The 15,307-nt window shown below is 46.9% G+C and overlaps 1 protein-coding gene across 2 annotated transcripts in view; it reads left to right on the top strand.

The window, feature by feature from the left end:
• Window positions 1-12,563: 12,563 nt before the first annotated feature.
• MVP (major vault protein) overlaps window positions 12,564-15,307 on the top strand; it is a 39,292-nt gene continuing 36,548 nt past the window's right edge. The window contains exon 1 of one of the 2 annotated variants that reach the window (XM_089667415.1): window positions 12,564-12,632. The gene's annotated coding sequence lies outside the window, so the exon portion shown is untranslated. Of the gene's footprint in view, window positions 12,633-12,911; window positions 12,978-15,307 lie in introns of those variants that run through there. The other variant, XM_089667416.1, reaches the window with a different exon arrangement.

Below are 15,307 nucleotides of genomic sequence, written 5' to 3'. Positions count from 1 at the left end.
ACTCCAATGGATCGTTTAGGGCTCATGAACACGGATGTATAAAATGTTGTGTTCAGGTCCGCAGTGTGTCCAGTATTATATGGATCTGAACTCGGCAGTATGGCAGGCTTCTAGGGCCCACGCACACGGCTGGGTTGTGGTCAGGATTCCCCAAAACGCTGAAAGAAACCTCTTCGTCCACAATTTATGTCTTGTATTTTCCCTGTTTTGTGTATAAAAGGTGTGAATGTTTACATAAACAAGGTCATGTATTCTGAATGACTAATCCTGGAATCACACTTGTGCGGTGTGGCATATCGCATGTGATTCGCACGGGAACCGCACTGCATTCTTGCACAAATCACGTAAATTCTGTGCAGTGCAATTTGCACCATAAATTTTGTATTTAGAATACATAAGGGGGGGATATGATCTCCATGTATAATACATAAGGGGGGATATGATCTCCATGTATAATACATAAGGGGGGGATATGATCTCCATGTATAATACATAAGGGGGGATATGATCTCCATGTATAATACATAAGGGGGGGATATGATCTCCATGTATAATACATAAGGGGGGGATATGATCTCCATGTATAATACATAAGGGGGGATATGATCTCCATGTACAGTTGCAAGAAAAAGTATGTGAACCCCTTGGGATTACGTAGAGTTTTGCATGAATTGGGCATAAAATGTGCTCTGAACGTCATCTAAGTCACAACAATAGAAGAACACAGTCTGCTGAACATAATACTACACAAACATTAGATGTTGCCATGGTTTAATTGCACATAACATGTAAACATTCACAGTGCAGGGAGGAAAAAGTATGTGAGGCCCTAGCTTAATGACTTCTCCCAGAGCTAATTGGAGCCAGGAGTGAGCCAACCTTGACTCCAATCAGTGTGATGATATTGGATGTGTTGCTGACAGCTGTCCTGCCCTTAAAAAACACACACCTGTTTTGGGTTTACTGGTTTCAAGATGCACTGTCTGATGTGAACCATGCCTCGCAGAAAAGAGCTCTCAGAAGACCTACGATCAAGAATTGTTGACTTGCATGAAGCTGGAAAGGGTTACAAAAGTATCTCCAAAAGCCTTGATGTTCATGTGTCCACGGTAAGACAGACTGTCTACAAATGGAGAAAGTTTAGTACTGTTGCTACTCTCCCTAGGCGTGGTCGTCCTGTAAAAATGACTGCAAGAGCACAGCGCAGAATGCTGCATGAGGTAAAGAAGAATCCCAGAGTGTCAGCTAAAGACCTACAGAAATCTCTGGCACATGCTAACATTTTTGTTGACACATCTACAATAAGGAAAACATTAAACAAGAATGGAGTACATGGGAGGACACCACGGAGGAAGCCATTGCTGTCCAAAAAGAATATTGCAGCACGTTTGAAGTTTGCAAAAGAGCACCTGGATGTTCCACAGCACTACTGGCAAAATATACTGTGGACAGATGAAACCAAGATTGAGTTGTTTGGGAAGAACACACAACACTATGTGTGGAGAAAAAAAGGCACAGCACACCAACATCAAAACCTCATCCCCACTGTGAAACATGGCGGAGGGAGCATCATGGTTTGGGGCTGCTTTGCTGCCTCAGGGCCTGGACGGATTGTTGTCATTGATGGGAAAATGAATTCCAGAGTTTATCGACATTTTGCAGGAAAACGTACGACCATCTGTCCGCCAACTGAAGCTCCACAGAGGATGGGTAATGCAACAGGACAATGACCCAAAGCATACAAGTAATTCAACAAAACAATGGCTGCAACAGCACAGAATACGCCTTCTGGAGTGGCCCAGTCAGAGTCCTGACCTCAACCCGATTGAAATGCTGTGGCATGACCTTAAGAGAGCGATTCACACCAGACATCCCAAGAATATTGCTACACTGAAACAGTTTTGTGAAGAGGAGTGGTCCAAAATGACTCCAGATCGTTGTGCAGGTCTGATCTGCAACTACAGGAAATGTTTGGTTGAGGTTATTGCTGCCAAAGGAGGGTCAACCAGTTATTAAGTCCAAAGGTTCACATACTTTTTCCTCCCTGCACTGTGAATGTTTACATGTTATGTGTAATTAAACCATGGCAACGTCTAATGTTTGTTAGTATTATGTTCAGCAGACTGTGTTCTTCTATTGTTGTGACTTAGATGACGTTCAGAGCACATTTTATGCCCAATTCATGCAAAACTCCACGTAATCCCAAGGGGTTCACATACTTTTTCTTGCAACTGTATAATACATAAGGGGGGGATATGATCTCCATGTATAATACATAAGGGGGATATGATCACTGTGTATAATACATAAGGGGGGGATATGATCTCCATGTATAATACATAAGGGGGATATGATCTCCATGTATAATACATAAGGGGGGATATGATCTCCATGTATAATACATAAGGGGGGATATGATCTCCATGTATGATACATAAGGGGGGATATGATCTCCATGTAGAATACATAAGGGGGGATATGATCTCCATGTATAATACATAAGGGGGGGATATGATCTCCATGTATAATACATAAGGGGGGATATGATCACCATGTATAATACATAAGGGGGGATATGATCACCATGTATAATACATAAGGGGGGGATATGATCTCCATGTATAATACATAAGGGGGATATGATCTCCATGTATAATACATAAGGGGGGGGGAATATGATCACCATGTATAATACATAAGGGGGGATATGATCACCATGTATAATACATAAGGGGGGATATGATCTCCATGTATAATACATAAGGGGGGATATGATCTCCATGTGTAATACATAAGGGGGGATATGATCACCATGTATAATACATAAGGGGGGGATATGATCACCATGTATAATACATAAGGGGGGGATATGATCTCCATGTATAATACATAAGGGGGGATATGATCTCCATGTGTAATACATAAGGGGGGGATATGATCTCCATGTGTAATACATAAGGGGGGATATGATCTCCATGTATAATACATAAGGGGGGATATGATCACCATGTATAATACATAAGGGGGGGATATGATCACCATGTATAATACATAAGGGGGGGATATGATCTCCATGTATAATACATAAGGGGGGATATGATCTCCATGTATAATACATAAGGGGGATATGATCCCCATGTGTAATACATAAGGGGGGATATGATCTCCATGTATAATACATATGCGGGGATATAATCTCCATGTATAATACATAAGGGGGGGATATGATCTGCATGTATAATACATAAGGGGGGATATGATCTCCATGTATAATACATAAGGGGGGGATAGGATCTCCATGTATAATACATAAGGGGGGATACGATCTCCATGTATAATACATAAGGGGGGATATGATCTCCATGTATAATACATAAGGGAAGAAGTGGAAGGTGTCCTCCCTCCCTGTAGTCTTTTTGGACACGTGACAGGTCCCAGAAGACTACAGGACCATTCATGTAGAGCAGTGCTACTTGCACATGCTCAGTGGGTACCCGGCTGTGAAGCCGCAAGCTGTCACAGCCGGGGTCCCACACTGAAGAAACTGGCCTCCTGGAATCCAGGACGGCCGGTGAAACTTGCTGCGGGGGACACACCACGGGACCGAGGGACAGGTAAGTGACTTTTTTAAAAGTCAGAAGCTACAGTTTTTGTAGCTGCTGACTTTTATTTTTTGACAGGTGAGTGGATCTCCGCTTTAAGCGTTTTCCGTTTTGCAGAAATGCAGTACAGTTCATTTAACATGATTTCCTATGGGACAGTTTCACACCTCTGTGTTTTGAATGTTTTGGAAAGGGTCAGGGACTTTTTTGAATGTAAAAAGTTGCATTTTTGGTTCTATAGACTTCAATGGAATCGCTGCAGAAAAGCATGTACTGTGTTTTTGATGCGTTTTGCGTTTCAATCTGCCCAGCAACAAGTTGGAGAAAAAAACGCAACTGTATCAAAAACGCACTACAGAAACAGATAAAAAGAAAACTGCACAGGCGTGAACCTAGCCTAAAAGTGCGCCAAAGAAGCATTTTTGATGTGTTTTAAATCTGCCTAGCAACAAGAAAAATAAATTGCAAAACGTGGCAAAAACACAGGTGCAAAACGCAATGCAGAAACGGCTGAAACGCAACCTGCACAGGTGTGAACCGAGCCTTAATGGGCTGCAAGGGTGCAAAAGAAAACCAAATCCAGCTCCAGATTTTCCCCTGTCCTAATACATCCTCATGATTCCCGCAGCGACAGCACATGTAAGCCGGGGCTTTGCATAACAGCGGCCATGAAAATCGCCTGGATGGATCCAACCGCAGCAAACAAAGGTCCCCAGGTCACTAACTCACACATAGTGACAGTTGCTGGGTGAGGCCGTGTACACAGGGATTAACTCTTCCCGCACACACCTTCATCACACAGCCGTCCTGGGTCATACCTCTAGGCTCCTTTTTTAGGAAGGTGTGGGACAGGTGAGTGTGGAATCAGAAGAAGGTCGGAGATTCCCTACAGATCTGCCCCGTCCACCAACTGCCTGACTCCCCACAGTGTCTCCCGTCCTATGAGGGCCGTTCACATTTGTGCATCGTGGTGATGTACCTGTTCACAATCGTTACCGCAATGCACAGCAACCATCTGCTCTATGAAGGATCTCCCAGAAGTGAGTCCCCCCCTCCCCCTCACATTTCTGTAAATATTGGATTCTCTCTTTTCATGTGACAACACTGAAGAAATGACACTTTGCTACAATGTGCCGTAGTCAGTGTACAGCTTGTATAACATGGAAATTTGCTGTCCCCTCAAAATAACTCAACACACCGCCATTAATGTCTAATCCGCTGGCAACAAAAGTGACTCCACCCCTAAGTGGACTCACTTCTGAGAGATACAGGATATATATATTTATATACACATTGTATACAGTCCGGGGGGGGGGGGGACTCACTTCTGGGAGATACTGGATATATATATATACACATTGTATACAGTCCGGGGGAGGGGGGACTCACTTCTGGGAGATACTGGATATATATATATACATTGTATACAGTCCGGGGGAGGGGGGGACTCACTTCTGGGAGATACTGGATATATATATATACATTGTATACAGTCCGGGGGAGGGGGGGGATTCACTTCTGGGAGATACTGGATATATATTTGTATACAGTCCGGGGGAGGGGGGGATTCACTTCTGAGAGATACTGTATATATATATATATATATATATATATATATATATATATACACACATTGTATACAGTCCGGGGGGGGGGCTCACTTCTGGGAGATACTGGATATATATATATACACACATTGTATACAGTCCGGTGGAGGGGGGGACTCACTTCTGGGAGATACTGGATATATATATATATATATACACATTGTATACAGTCCGGTGGAGGGGGGGACTCACTTCTGGGAGATACTGGATATATATATATATATATATATATATATATATATATATATACACACATACATTGTATACAGTCCAGGGGAGGGGGGACTCACTTCTGGGAGACACTGTATGTGGTGCCAGGGCTGCTGTTAGAAACTAAAGGGCCCCATACAACCAAGCTGAAAGGGCCCCCTTCAAAAAAAAAAAAAAAAAACAGTTTACTATGCTTTAGTTATGAATGAACACAGTGAGTGATCAGTACCTATCACTTATTGTGTTCATTCAGGGAAGGAAGGGGCTGGTTAATGTGATGTAATTATCGGACCCTTCCCCCACCCTCCATCCTGAAGGATCCTATTGTGTGCTTGCAGCTGCCTATGGGAAGTAGAGGAGGGAAGCCGGCATTGTGGGATCCAGGCAGCTGGGTGAATCAGATGTGCGCAGGGAGGGTTTCGTGTGAAGGAACAAATGGTAGAACGTGCCGCATTATGTTCATGATGGGATCCATAGTGAATACAACCAGAAAAGACAGCTAATCTCACCACATACTGCTCTCTCTGCTTCTGCTCTCTCTATTCCTCTCAAAATGTCTGAAATAGTTAATTATTTACTATTTTTCAGTGCATTCTGGGCATTTGGGAAGGTCTCCTGAGGTTATCTTTTAAAAACGCAAATGCACATAAACATGCGTAAATGCTGCTAAACTGACGTTTTTTAACCTACGTTTTCTAGCAGTTTCCAGCAGTCAGAAAAGTTTTTCAAATGCCCTGTGTACATGAGTCCTAAGAAGACACCGTGGGGTTGATTTACTAAAACTGGAGCGCTCAGAATCCGGTCCAGAAAAGACAGGTCATCTCGACACATACTGCTATCTCTGCTTCTGCTCTCTCTATTCCTCTCAAATTGTCTGAAATAGTTAATTTTGTACTATTTCTCAGTGCATTCTGGGCATTTGGGAAGGTCTCCTGAGGTTATCTTTTAAAAAGGCTTCTAAACGCAAATGCACATAAATGCGGCTAAACTGCCGTTTTTGAACCTACGTTTTCCAGCGTTCAGAAGAGTTTTCCAAATGCCCGCACTTACTCTTCTTCTTAGCTTTATTTTTAGTGTTTTCAGCATTTTTTCTGTATATTAACTATTAATAGAAATAACAAAGTGGAAGTTTAATCGTCGGGTTTCTGATGCAGCTTTATTGGTCCAGATCTCAGTTGTGTTGAACAGCAGTATAGATGTTCTGATCGGCAGTTCTGAGATAATTGGCGGTTGAGTAAGGCAGGCTGTCACCCATTGCCGTCCTTGGGTTTCTCACGCACGAACAGTAAAAATGTCCGCCTTTGATGTCCCTGTATCTGTAGTGAATGTGGTTGTCCACCTCCCCTGTCCTATTGTGCGCACCGCTCCCTAACTCCAACATCTCAATGAGCTTTTTTGGTCAGTAAAATGTGGTTAAACCTGATCTACACCCGGCGGAAGACACACCGACACTCCCACAGCTTTCTATATTCAGGTTATTTGTTGAACCCGTCAAATGGCAGCCGAGTTCCTGCGATCAGACGTTCGTTCCCTCCCTTTGCTCTCTTTAGGCGCCTTCTTTTCAATGCCAATTTTTCCAATCAACAGTTTGGTTTGTATAACGACTTGCAATAATTGTGATGGCCATACACGTTAGACTCCCGGGGAACCATCTCCCTGAAGCCCAGGGGCGTCCCTAGGGTTGGTGTCACCCGATGCGATAACACTTGGTGACACCCCCTCCGACGATCCCCGCAGAATGGATCGGATCTGCGGACTGAGCATAATGGATCGGATTATGCTGAATCCGCAGATCCGATCCATCCTGCGGGGATCGTCGGCTTGCTTTACAACTTACCTTTTCATGGAGCGGGTCCGGTGTCACCCCCGTATAGGTTGAATGCCAACGATCCCCGCAGGATGGATCGGATCTGCAGATTGAGCATAATGGATTGGACTCCGATCCATTATGTTCCCCAATCCGAAGATCCGATCCTTCTTGCGGGGATCGTCGGTTTGCTTTACAACTTACCTTTTGGTTGAGCGGGTCCGGTGTCACCCCATGCGGTAGGCAGAGGTGGACTGACCATTTGGAAACTCGGGCCCGAGGGTCCGGAGTCAGTAGGGGGCCCCATGAGATGCCCCTGGTACCTTTTTCATAGGCTTTTTTGAGTTTTGGCAAGGACACAGGGGCCCCATGATCCCCTATTGTCCGGGGGCCCCATGAGTTGTCAGTCCGCCCCTGGCGGTAGGTGTCACCTGGTGCGGCGCGCACCCCCCGAACCTGCCTAGGGATGCCACTGCTGAAGCCCCATTCACAGCTGAGCGTTTCCCGAACGCACGCAAAGTTGTATTTGGGATACACACATAGGGTCGGCCTCTCATTCCAATGGCCTGCGGCACGCACGACAAACGTGAAATATTGGCTCATGCCACCTTTTGAGCATTGAGCTTCTTGTGGTTTTTCAATCCACTTGCCACGCCATTGGTTATCCCGGGATGATGCCTGGAATTGGCTTTCATTCAGCCGGCGATTACCTTTTTCGTAAAAAAATGATCCTAGAGGCTAATTAGCCATTGGATTGCTTTTATAAGCGGGGGAGGGGGTTCCCTTCTCGGTCTCTCCTGTCCCACCAGGGAGCTCCAGTGCGCAGCCATCAGTTCCACCGGCTAACCATAGTGTGGATTGGGGACTGGAATGGCCCCCGATCAGCTCTATGGTCTGAAAAACTAGAAGCAATGAGCATCGTTGTTTCTGGCTTCGCGGTTGTAAACAAACCATTACTGAGTTGAAAAAGGCATCAGATCAGACCGATCGTGTTATGATCCGAAGATTTTAAACTGAGAATAAACTCTCCTGGTTGAATTTCACCAACAGGTGAGCCTGTAATGCGTGTTTATAGGTACGGCAAATATCTCCAAACCGTGCTGACAACACCTGAGGAGAGGAGAGTCAGTAAGTGGCATTCCTCAGAGGGGACATGTATACTGATCATCAGTGTAGATCCATCAGTGTCACCTGTCAGTGCCCATCAATGCCACATACTAGTGCCCATCAATGTCACATCAATGCCACATACCAATGCCCATCAATGCCACATATCAGTGCCCATCAATGCCACATATCAGTGCACATCAATGCCACATACCAGTGCCCATCAGTGCACATCAATGCCACATACCAGTGCCCATCAGTGCACATCAATGCCACATATCAGTGCCCATCAACGCCACATATCAGTGCACATCAATGCCACATGTCAGTGCACATCAATGCCACATACCAGTGCCCATCAATGCACATCAATTCCACATATCAGTGCCCAGCAGTGCACATCAATGCCACATATCAGTGCCCATCAGTGCACATCAATGCCACATATCAGTGCACATCAATGCCACATACCAGTGCACATCAATGCACATGAATGCCATATATCAGTGTCCATCAATGCTACATATCAGTGCCCATCAATGCCACATATCAATGCACATCAAAGCCACATACCAGTGCCCATCAGTGCCCATCAATGCCACATATCAATGCACATCAATGCCACATATCAGTGTCCATCAACACACATCAATACCACATACCAGTGCCCATCAATGCCACATACCAGTGCTCATCAGTGCACATCAATGCCACATATCAATGCACATTAATGCCACATATAAGTGCCCATCATAGCTGCCTTTCAGTGCTGCCTATCAGTGCCAGTCAGTGCTGCCCATCAGTGCTGCCTATCAGTGCCATCTATCAGTGCCCATCAGTGCCCATCAATGCCACATATCAATGCACATCAATGCCACATATCAGTGTCCATCAACACACATCAATACCACATACCAGTGCCCATCAATGCCACATACCAGTGCTCATCAGTGCACATCAATGCCACATATCAATGCACATTAATGCCACATATAAGTGCCCATCATAGCTGCCTTTCAGTGCTGCCTATCAGTGCCAGTCAGTGCTGCCCATCAGTGCTGCCTATCAGTGCCATCTATCAGTGCCCATCACTGTCGCCTATCAGTGCCAGTCAGTGCTGCCCATCAGTGCTGCCTATCAGTGCCAGTTAGTACCACCTATCAGTGCCCATCAGAGCCGCCTATCAGTGCCAGTTAGTGCCGCCCATCATTGCCACCTATCAGTTCCGGACAGTGCCACCTATCAGTGCCCATCAGAGCCGCCTATCAGTGCCAGTTAGTGCCGCCCATCATTGCCACCTATCAGTTCTGGACAGTGCCACCTATCAGTGCCCATCAGATGCCCCTGCCCTTTTTGGGTGACAAGCTTAGTGTACAATTGCTGCGATTGCCATGCTATTCTGTCACGTGACAGTCGCAGCAGATTTGCACCGTGTTTGGGGTAGCATTACCAAATCATGGAACTTGGAATCACCATAAAGCGGAGTTCCAGCCATTTGTGTTTATTAAAGTCAGCAACTACAAAAACTGTAACTTCTGACTTTTGATAAACTACACTTACCTGTTCCGGGGTCCAGCGATGTGCTCACCCGCGCCGTCCCTTCTCTCCTCCATGGTGCCGGCATCTCAACTGTGGGCACCAGGCTATGACAGCTTGCAGCTTCACAGCCGGGTGCCCACTGCGCATGCGCGAGTCAATCTGCGCCTCTTGATTGGTCCGGCAGTCTTCTAGGACCTGTGAAGTTCCCAGGAGAGGGAGGAGGGGGCTGAACTGAGCTGGAAGTGGGAGCGGGTACGTCAAAAACAGGTATCCACTCCCCCCAAAAAGGTGCCAGTGGAAGGGGGGGGGGCAAACAAGCGGAGCTCCTGCTTTTGAGTGGAACTCCGCTTTAAGCCCGGGTTCACATATATGCAGTGCGGTACATCACATGTGATTCACACAGGAAACGCGCCACATTCCTGTGTAAATCACATGTGATTTGTGTGCGGTGCGATCGAAGTCGTACATTTTGTATGGCTCTAATCACACCGCACCAAAAACGCGCAGGACCCTTTTTTTGGGTCCGCACTAGAATCGGATCACATGGATATTCACACCTATGCGATCCAATTCTGCACATCGCACCGCGTTTTGCGGACCGCTTTTGGGGTTTTGTTAATTTAACAAACATACCCGCAGTGGTTTGCATGAACGGGGTGCGATTCTGATGCGGTGCTGAATTCGCACAGAAAACGCTGCAAATTCTACACCGCATCAGTATGAAGCCGGGCTCAGGCTCGGTTCTCACCTATCTAGTTTGCGTTTGAGCTGTTTCTGCATTGTATTTTGCGTTTTTGCCACGTTTTTGATGAGTTTTGCTATTTTTCTTTTATTTTTAGATTTAAACTGCAGCAAAAACACACTACATGCGTTTCTGCAGTGTTTCCATTGACGTCTATAGAACAAAAAATGAAACATTTGCATTTAAAAAGGTCCCTGACCCCTTCCAAAAAACAAACCGGGGGAAAACGCGGCGATGTGAACGTGTCCCATAGGAAAGCATGTTACGTGGACTGTACTGCGTTTCTGCAAACGCTGCGGAAAACACTTAGGTGTGAATCTAGACTTAGAGCGGAGGGGGCTCGTTCAAAATGCATGATGGAGATGGAAAAACACTCCACATACACGCGAAAAAAAAAAAAAAGTGACGTGGTAACATCTCTCGGGTGTGAACGGGGACCCAAGTCACAGCTGGGGCCCATTCTGCCTGCCAAAAGGTATAGGCTGTAAAACTTGCACCATGCTGCTATAGACTTCAATGGAAAAGCTGCAGGATGTAGTGCGTTTTTGATGCATTTTGCCTTTTAATCTGTTGGAGAAAAAATGTAAAATGCATCACAAACGCATCAAAAAATGCAAAAACGCACTGCAGAAGCGGATCAAAAGCAAACTGCATAGGCGTGACCTAGCCTAAAAGTGCGCCAAAGAAGCTCATTTGCCGGTTTTTAGCACTGAGCTTGCCATCAGGGGAGGGCTGACCATTCAGGGCACCTTGGGCACTGCCCGAGGGCCCGGGGTCAGTAGGAGGCCCCATGAGATGCCCCTGGTACCTTTCATAGGCTTTTGGGTGTGGTTTAAATGTGGGCGAGGACACATGGGCCCCATGATCTGCTATTGTCCGGGGGCCCCATGAGTTGTCAGTCCACCCCTGCTTGCCATGCTACAATTATTGCACAACAACTGCAGCAAAGTCGCTCTGCGCTTGGGGTGCCATTAAGAAACGGCTCCGCAAAAGTGTTGCGCATTTTGCATTGATTATAGAAATTACAGGTGGAGTTGTTCGATTCTGCCCTCGATTCCAATGCGCTCAAGTGTGAAGGGGGCCGTAGTCAAGTGCAGGGGACCACCCTGCAACAGCATGCAACGTGGGTGTTTGCTGTCACCTGCCTCTGAAAATCCAACACAAAACCCTTTCAGAGGGGGGCGGTAAAACAGCCATCCATGTATGAAACCCACTAGTGCGTTACATGCATTACTGTACTATTCATTCTGAAGGCACCTCAAAGCGCTATAAGATGACGCACAGGGGCGGACTGACTATTTGTAAACTCAGGCACAGCCTGAGGCCGGTTTCAGTAGGGGGCCCCATGAGATGTCCCTGGTACCTTTTTCATAGGCTTTTTGAGTTTGGGCAAGGACACAGGGGCCCCATGATCCCTTATTGCCCGGGGGCCCCATGAGTTGTCAGTCCAAATCCTGCGCGCATGCATTGTACAGTGCACCACACAAAACATGGCAACGCACCAAAGCGCACTGCGTTACAAGTTCTGCGTCACGTCCAAGGGCGGACTGACAACTCATGGGGACCCCGGGCAATAAGGAATCATGGGGCCCCCGTGTCCTTGCCTACACTCAAAGCACACCCAAAAAAGCCTATAAAAAGGTACCAGTGGCATTTCATGGGGCCCCTACTAACCCCGGGCCCTCGGGGAGTGTCCGAGTGCTTGAATGGTCAGTCTGCCCCTGGTCACGTCCAATTATCATGGCGTTTGGTGCATGGGCGGCTGATTAACGCGACGCATTCTAATGTACGGCAAAAACGACGAGCTTGGCGTCTTTAATTATCCGCAATGATTTCTGCTACAGACAGAACAGGACAGGTCCTCTTGTATGATCTCATGTCATGTGTCTCTGAAGGGTGGACTAGCCCTTTAAATAGCTGGGTGTTGTGACACCCAGGGGCGTGTCCTCTGTCTCCTTAGCCCCTCCTCCCTTCACAGCCCTGTCCTCTCTGAGATTCAGCACAGAGCAGTGACACAGGTAAGGTGGGCTCCTCTGGGGAGTACAATCCTTTCCCTTCTTTGGGGGTCTCCTCTCCCTCCCCCCCTCTGCTGTGCCCCTCTGAATGTAGTCTTCAGGACAGAGGGGGTGGGGGATTCCAGGAAGATGAAGGGGTGGGGGGGTCCTGGATGAGGGTCCCAGAGCAGGGTGGGGAGGAAGTGGAAGACCCTCATTTGTATCTTCTTGTAGCAGAAACTTTCATTTGTTTTGATACATTTGTATCCTTCTGACTCTGAGCTGCTTCTTAAAGGGCCAGTCCACCCAAAAGTGACGTTTCCGTATCAGAGGACAGGTTGTACCGCCCACGCCGGGGGAACTCCATCGGTGAGATTTCACGAGTCGTCCCCATTCGATAAAATGTATTTAATGATGCGGGAGGAGTGAGACTCCGCCGATTGGGGGGGATCTTGCCCCTTTCAGACGCCTCCACCTGGCATTGGGCGGATCGCTCCTCGAAGGTTGGGCGTCGCGGTGCGCCTTGCACTGGCAGAGCGATGGAGAGCGGCAGCTGCAGCATTAAAGCCCCTAAACTGGAAAATGCAGCGTGCCTGGCTGTCTGAGACCGCCGACTAGAAAGCCAGAGCCAGGCCAGAACGCCTTCAGTATGGAAGCCGGAGGATGAGCTTGGCAGCCAGGCAACCAGCATTTTTGGACACGCTGAATTAAAGCACAGCAATTCAGCACTGAAGCCAGAGCCAGGGGCGGACTGACAACTCGTGGGGCCCCCGGGCAATAGGGGATCATGGGGCCCCTGTGTCCTTGCTCAAACTCAAAAAAGCCTATGAAAAAGGTACCAGGGGCATCTCATGGGGCCCCCTACTGACCCCGGGCCCTCGGGCAGTGCCAGAGTTTCCAAATGATCAATCTGCCCCTGGCCAGAGCTTGACAGCCAGGCAACCAGCATTTTAAAAGCAGCAATGGCAGCCTACATCTTCTTATGGTACCCGTTTCCTTTCATCAGCAGAGACGTGCGATTGGTCAGCGCCTCGGCTGGCTGGTTCTTGTAGTTCCTCAGTGCTGGATTCCATTTTATAAAACAGGAAATGTGGACTAGGTGATGATCAGAGGCGGGGCATGCTGTATAGGATTGGCTCAATCCTGGCTTGGGCAGGGAAGGGTTAAGTCTTTATAGCCATCAGTGTCCCCGCCGGGCAGATTCCGCCCTCGATTCCTGTTGGGGATGAGAAATCTCCCCAGCGGGGACACAGGAAGAAAAAAATGCACAGGTTAGAAAACGCAAATGTTTTTACTGCTTTCTTCCTGTCCTGATGACAACTGCATGCCCGTTTCTCATTCTGGTGTCACATGGGAAGGAAGTGAGGGAAAATCTGCCCTGTGTTGTCACAGACAGAACTATGAACCCCCGAGAGAGATAGATGCACATTAGCAGCTTTCTAAACTTTAAGCCCGGGTTCACACTGATGCTGTGCAGCATATCGCATGTGAATCGTGGGGGGACTGTGCTGCATTCCCATGCGAATTCTGTGCGGTATGGTTGGAGTCATACAGTTTGTGTGGCTCAAATCGCACCGCATCTGCCCAAAAAAGGTGCAGGACCCTATTTTTTTAGTCCGCACTAGGATCGGATGGGTATTCACACCTATGTGATTCTGCACATTGCACTGCGTTTTGCGGACCAATTTCGGGGTGTTGTTAACGCAACATACACACCCGCAGCGGTTCGCATGAACGGGGTGCGATTCTGATGTGAAAATTCTGCACCGCATCACCGTGAACCCCGGGCTTACACATCATTTCATTTATCTTTCAGGGCCGGTTCACACTCCATGCGTTTCAGTTGCTTTTTTTCCCGCATCCAAAACGCACAGAAAGTAGGTGATATGGTTGTCCGTGTCATAGTTCACATCAGTGATTGCAGTTCCAGTGCGTTCCGGTTGCAGAAAAAAAGAAGTAGAGCAAGCTGCATTGTTTCTGCACACAACTGTACTGGAGTGTGGTAAAACGCATCAAAAATGCACCGGAATGCACATGTGCGTATTTAAATTGAAGAAAAAGAGAGGGGGGGGGGATAAAGGAATTGTAATGCATCAAAACACATGAAAAACACACTGTAACACGTCAAACGCATGAAAAACACCCTAACACGTCAAACGCATGAAAAACACACTGTAAGGTGTCAAAAAACGCGTCAAAAACACACTGTAACGTGTCAAAACACATCAAAAACACACTGTAATGCGTCAAAACGCATCAAAAACACCCTAACAAGTCAAACGCATGAAAAACACACTGTAAGGTGTCAAAAAATGCGTCAAAAACACTGTAATGTGTCAAAAACACACTATAACGCATCAAACGCATCAAAAACACTAATGCGTAAAAAAAAAACACATCAAAAACACACTAAGGTGTCAAAAAACACATCAAAAACACACTGTAACGTGTCAAACGCATGAAAAAAAAACACTGGAACGTGTCAAAAAAATGCGTCAAAAAAATGCATCAAAAACACACTGTAACATGTCAAAAAACGCGCATGTGGAAACGCATCTGGACTGCATTTCTATAGTGTGATCCGGCCCTTAATGACAAGACCTGTGAGTGCCTGGTTGTGATCTCGTATCGGCCTCCTGCAGCCCCTGTACAACAGGGCTGGGCTGTGAGAGGAAGAAGCAGCACAAGGAGCCAATGTC

Source organism: Staurois parvus, unplaced genomic scaffold (assembly GCF_062004578.1).
Source record: "Staurois parvus isolate SC_StPar_1 unplaced genomic scaffold, SC_StPar_1.0 ptg003246l, whole genome shotgun sequence".
Taxonomy (NCBI): domain Eukaryota; kingdom Metazoa; phylum Chordata; class Amphibia; order Anura; family Ranidae; genus Staurois; species Staurois parvus.
The sequence above is the reverse complement of the archived record's forward strand: the minus strand, read 5'-3'. Positions and strand labels throughout refer to the sequence as shown.